This window comes from Etheostoma spectabile, chromosome 14, assembly GCF_008692095.1.
Source record: "Etheostoma spectabile isolate EspeVRDwgs_2016 chromosome 14, UIUC_Espe_1.0, whole genome shotgun sequence".
In the NCBI taxonomy this organism is placed as follows: Eukaryota; Metazoa; Chordata; class Actinopteri; order Perciformes; family Percidae; genus Etheostoma; species Etheostoma spectabile.
Genome location: NC_045746.1, coordinates 6,328,724 through 6,334,957, shown reverse-complemented (window position 1 = coordinate 6,334,957; position 6,234 = coordinate 6,328,724). Strand labels below are relative to the sequence as shown.

The window sequence follows — 6,234 nt, the reverse complement described above, 5'->3', positions numbered from 1 at the left end:
TTGTGTTTTGTATTTCATTAGACTGCTTTTGTCGGTTGGTGACAAAGTGTGTGAACAATAGAGAACCTAATAGTAGAAATACTAATTGCAAAATGTATACATTACTAAAATAAATAGGCCTACTTATACCTGTTAAGACTTAAATTAGCGCAAAAATCCGAATGTTTAATTTGTTTCTAGTGTTAAATAGGGGGGTTTCTTGAGGTAGTGCGCCTGGGTTTCAGCCATAGACTGTTAATATTAATATTAATATACAGTCTATGGTTTCAGCCATAGTTTCAGACCTGTCTCGCGCTTCGTTTGTTTTTGGGAATTACGTTGTCTATTACTGACCACAAATGCCTCCTTTTATTTTCACAATTAGATGCCACGCACTACGTTACGTTCGCTGGTATTGGAAAAAGTTGTGTCCGGAAATGCAATGTTTTCTGTTTACCATGCATTGACAATGATGATGCTAGCGCGGTGGGAAATTGCAACATCAACTTTCAGGAGGATTCATTCCGTCCCGCTACCACCAGAGCAACTGGACTGGACCACTCACCTCATTAGCCGGTAAAAACTAAGCTAAAGCAGTATGATATGAAGCAAAAACTACCGACCTGTGACGATAGGCTAGGGAGACATACAGCAGCTGAAGGTATTACGGTAAATTAGCACAATTAACGTTGAAGATGCCAGTACCACCGTAGTAGGCGGTCAAGCTGGCTAAAATGTAATATGGCGTTTCCGGTATGAAATGTAGCTAACAATTAGATCTCAAAAGACTCACTGAAGGAAGCTCAGGCCGAAAACCGTTGAATGTGATTGTGTTTGTAACGTAAGTTAAAGCTACATTTAGGAGTACATTTAGGCTCAAAGACAGGAATGGCATTATACTGCTTCAGTAACTGAGCTCCACTTAGCGTTGCGCTTTTTTTGTCAACGCCCCAAGGCTTTTACCATTCCGCCTTTATTTTGAACGCCATATCTACATTTCCTGTCTTGACGAACCTCGGGTGACTTGGCCCAGCTTGTGAAGCCGTGTCCGCACCGCAGAGAAGTGAAGTTGAGCATCCTGCAGGTAAGCTCATACGTGGTGTCAGTGAGGCGTTGTTTGGAATATTACCATGTGTTTTGTTCTGTTGTAACATTTTACATGGTATGGCAGGAGGGGTGTTATTATTCACCATGTTTTTCTTGTCGCTATTTGTTCGGAAGATAAAGGTAGTTAGCTAACGTTAAGATGGGCAGCGTAACCAGACGCTAAGAAGGAGTGTTGTCCTGTTTTTGTAATTTTTTTAGCTAACACGATAGAAGCGTGTTAAGCTACATGAACTAGTCGGTCCTGGGCTTTTCCATTCCACAAACTGGCTTCATTCATTGTCTGTGAGAGGGAGGAGGTGGTGAGGTTTGGCAAGTTAGCCAGAATTGGACATAACGAGACAGGAATTGTAGCGATTGTATCTTCAAAATAAACGTCTTGCATTTGTCTCGTGTAGTACAATAGGTTCAAGTCGCAGTTGTAGTTTAGAACAGCTAAGGTGAAGGTAAAATACTCGCGTTAAAGGAGAGAGCGGACCTATTGATGTAACGTTGGCGTGAGTATAATTGTTCTGTTCTTTGATGCCGCTTTATTTTGAAACTTCTTTATCTGGAGGCAGTGTAATTCCTGTTCGCTTGACGTGCATTGTAGTGGCAGAACTGCATGGTTCCCTCGCTGTACTATGTAGAAAAACTGGAGTAGTCTGCCTCTACGTTACACAAGTGTTTTGTTAATCGATATAGCCCAGTACTGCTGTTGCTTTAATGCACGAGCGCGTTTTGTGTCTCAAATAATTGCAGCTACCGCCTTTTACCCATAGACCGTTTTTCCCTGTAACACTCTTTTATAATCCTCAAATGAGTGTTTTACACAGGTGTATATCATATTTTGTCATGGCTTTTGGTTATTGGCTATTTAATTCGGCAGCGCGTGATGTTGCACTGAGCTGCATCATCGCCATACGCACCCCGTTTGTAGAAAACAAACCTCCATTCAAAAAAATCTGACACTGTAATATATTTTATTAATTCGTCAGAAAGTGCGCATGTCCGTTAAGAACATGACGTTTTATAAACTATTGGTGTTTTTTTTTTTTGTGCAAATCTATCACCCACCAACTCTTTCTTTTTTCTCCCATTTTTATTTAGTCCAGCCCCATATTGTCCACTCTTATTTTGGTGGAAGATCATTGTGAAAACCAGTACCAAAGGTCCACATTCACTGAATGTATGACTGCCGAATGAACAAATATACCTTAACTGTTCCTTAAATACTATTATTTATATCCTTTAATAAATACATCGTGTTGATAATAAGATTTAGACTTGAATGTGAGATTTATTTAACGGAGTATGGCGTTGCCGTGTCCCACATGCAACAGAAAACGAAACCTCGGCTCCAGCGCTGCCTGCATAACGCCTTCCTGCTGCTCGGACACTTCTGCGAAACCTGGCTGCATGGAAGCCAACATGACATCATGCGTGAGAAACTGTAGCGTTCGGGGCGGATTTTCTTTTTTGTAGCCGCAGGGTCAAATCGCCGATAATATTGCATAATCACACAACTGAGCTTCAATTGGTGGGCTGATTTGGATGGGAGTGTAGTTGCCAAGTGGATAAGCTTTAGCGTCCCACGTTACATTGGATTTCGGCACCCCTTGTGGTTTTAGTATTTCTATCAAGATTTAAAGAAAAAGAAACATGCATGTCGATGTGCCTGCAAAGAGCATAAACTGATACTGTAAAACACTCAGCCATCCAATGATGCCTGCTGGATTAGAGGGCATCTGAGGACAGCTGTTGGCTTGAAACATTGCTATGCTGCAAGAACACTTAAATATAACATGGCATTGTTTTTATTTCCTCCATGTGAATCTTTAGCTATTCCAGGTTTATTTATCAAGGGCAGTGCACACTAATTATACATAAGTAAAAATGTGCCAGAATTAGCCTGGAGGCTATTTCACATCCGCTGTACCTGGACTGGTGATAAAGAGATCCCCCTAAAAAGAGATAAAAGGATTAAGCTATCAATAATACATAGAGATTCGGCCCTATACAATAAATGTTGATTATGTGATTGGTTTATTACAATATTTAGAATAAGCTTGTTCTGCAAAATGTCACAACATTCCTGGGCACGAAGTGGAGCTTTACTGTGTCTGTCTGGCTACAGTATTTGATCAATATGATGAATGGCCTATATTATTGTGCTACTAACTCAGGAGGGAGGGAGCATTGGTCTGTGAATGATGATTATTTTCATTATATATTGATCATTCTTTTTTTGAAATTTATCAAATGTAAAAAAAAAAAACACCCCATCAATCTGAAACCCAAATGCATTCAGTTTACAAACCGAAAACGGCAGCAATGAGCAGGGAGTGCTTGTCGTGTTTTTTGTTATTTTCATGATCGAGGATTAAAACTACGGCTGCAATTAACGATTATTTTCAAACAATGTGACGATTAATAGGTTGGTCTACAAAACCTCAGAAAATGGTGAACAATAAGGATCAGTGTTTCCCAAAGCCCAAGATGACGTCCTTGAATGTCTCATTTTGTCCACAACTCAAAGATGTTCAGTTTACTGCCCCAGAGGAGAGAAGAAACTAGAAAATATTCACATTTAAAGTGATGGTTTGGAGTAATTTCACCCTAGGGTACTTTGCACCACGACCTCGAAGCCAAACACCCCCCAAGAAGCTTTTTTCACCTGGGTCGACCATTGGGTACGTTAGCGTTATCAGCTGGTTAGCTTAGCGCAGGCGCTATTGGAACCAAGTTTCAATTCAATTCAATTTTATTTATAGTATCAATTCATAACAAGAGTTATCTCAAGACACTTTACAGATAGACCTCACTCCAGAATTTACAAGGACCCAACAGTTCTAATAGTTTCCTCCAGAGTAAGCAACAGTGCGACAGTGGCGAGGAGAAACTTCCTTTTAGGCAGAAACCTCGGTCAGACCCAGGCTCTTGGTAGGCGGTGTCTGACGGGCCGGTTGGGGTTAGAATGAAGAGTGGCAATAACAAAAATAGAAACAAGATACCAAGTGTGTATCTTGTAAATTACCACACCAATAATGCCTGAAATGATACAAAACTTCTACAGTAGTACAAATAGATTATGTAATCATAAAACAAGGTTTTGTAAGTACATACGTTTATTTAAATAACTCCTGCCTGCTGGCTTCTGCTGCTAGCGCTACCGGCAGTGAGAGTCCTTAGGGCCGTCTACAAACTACAACACTGAAAGAGATACAACAAACATAGTTATTAATTTAATGATTAAATAAGGTAGTGTCTCCAAACTTACTTCAACTATAACATGTCTCCGGCTAGTTGCACTATAGCACTTACTTTTAAAAATTGATATTATCTATAACATATAAACTCCTGGTATACTTACAAACTTCCCAATCCATTGTTTTATTTCCAGTAGCGCCTGCGCTAAGCTAACCAGCTGATAACACTAATTTAACCAATGTTCGACCCAGGTGTTTGGCTCGATGTCGTTGTGCAAAGGACCCGGATGTAAAATTATTCTGAACCATCACTTTAAAAAGCTGGAATCAGAGAGTAATTAGATTTTCTTAAGAAATTACTCAAATGGATTAATCGATTTATCAAAATCTTTTAATTTCATAGTGAACAACTCATCGATTAATCTTTGCAGCTCTAATTAAAATTCCTTATCGATCATTAAAATTCTGTTGATTCATTTTTCTATTAATTGACTACTAGATGAATTGACTTGACAGTGGGTTTTTTTTTTAGGACTTTTAGCAGTGGGGGCAGGTCTGTCCCAACAACAACAACAACAACATATAACTCACTTACCGTGTGAATGTTTCCAGATGTTTCATATCAGGACGATGAGCCCACAGAACGGACAAGTGGAACGTTGTCCAATCAGAACGGACCCACCGGTGATGTTTTTGGTGGAGCTGTTGGTTTAATAGTTGACTCGTTTTGACAATAAAGTCCATCAACACAACAGCATGTGGAGTTAAACTGGACGGGCCCAATGACCTCTGGGTAGTTCCACTTGTTGTTAAATTGCAATGTGAGCGGCAGCCAACGGGGGGGGGGTGCATTACGGCGGCAGGATCATTTAAAAGGCAACCGCCACTACATTGTGCGTCGGCCCTATTTCTGATTCCGTGGCGGCAGAAATTTTGCCATGGCTGGCCACCACTACAACATCAACATTAGTGTTGGCCGACATCCCCTCAAATTGGCAGTTGACAATGTTTACTGTAAATGTTATGATGGACAATGATATCAATGGGGGTGGTGGGGAGGGAAGGAGGGAGGGGGGGGGGAAGAACATTTTGTTTCTACTACTATGGGTTTACAGTTAACATAGAAAAGATCAGACATACATTTAAATGCCCTCTGTAAATAGACAGTATTACATGCTGCCGTACATTACAACTTGACCTACTTTCACTTAACTACGGTGCCGTAAAGTCTAGATTCAATCAGATCTCTGTGATCTGTGAACGATTGCTTTTAACAGCAACAGTAATAACCTAATATACCATCATTACTGAGATTAAACTACAGTCTCGGTTACATTTGCACTGAATAATGCATTCAATAAAAAGAAACATAACTCATGCAGCGCACCTGAACCGATGCGCAATATTAGCTCACACGTAAAAGAGCACCCACGTGAATCAGGCTCCTGTTGCTAACGTACATTCAGAAATCCTACCTAACATGGCCATCAGACTTCCTTATTGACGCACGCACACAGTAGTATCCACAAAGTTAGTCCGAGGAGGGGATAAAGGAACGTGTGATAGCGTTCCTCGAGACCGCAGTGTCCAACGTTACTAGCAGATAGAGCTAGCTACAACTGACAAGGGGGGGGGGCATCACAATGGTGGCTCTCCATCGTGATGGTTGACCGGCATCACGATAACGTCCATCGGCACAACCCTAGTCAACATAGAGGAAACGCCGCTTGACATTAGCTCTGGTTGGTAATTTTAGGCTTGTTTAGTGCAACATATTCCGTACACTGTCTGTGAGCACAGCACCGCATGGTAGGAAAAATATTTTACCATAATGTGACAGGATTTTGTAAAAACTAGAGCAAGAAACTGATCAAATATGTGGTTGTCATGGTGGCAGCGCTAACACTGCTGTACATCACAGATACACATACGGGCCAGAGTAAAGTGATTTGTTTGTCCTTTT

At 40.7% G+C, this 6,234-nt stretch overlaps 1 protein-coding gene across 3 annotated transcripts in view; it reads left to right on the top strand.

Moving 5' to 3' along the window:
- The first annotated feature begins 912 nt into the window (after positions 1 to 912).
- The window catches only part of hivep3a (HIVEP zinc finger 3a), a 48,918-nt gene continuing 43,596 nt past the window's right edge, over positions 913 to 6,234 (top strand). For 2 of the 3 annotated variants that reach the window (XM_032536170.1, XM_032536169.1), the window contains exon 1: positions 976 to 1,063. The gene's annotated coding sequence lies outside the window, so the exon portion shown is untranslated. Of the gene's footprint in view, positions 1,064 to 6,234 lie in introns of all 3 variants that reach the window. The other variant, XM_032536167.1, reaches the window with a different exon arrangement.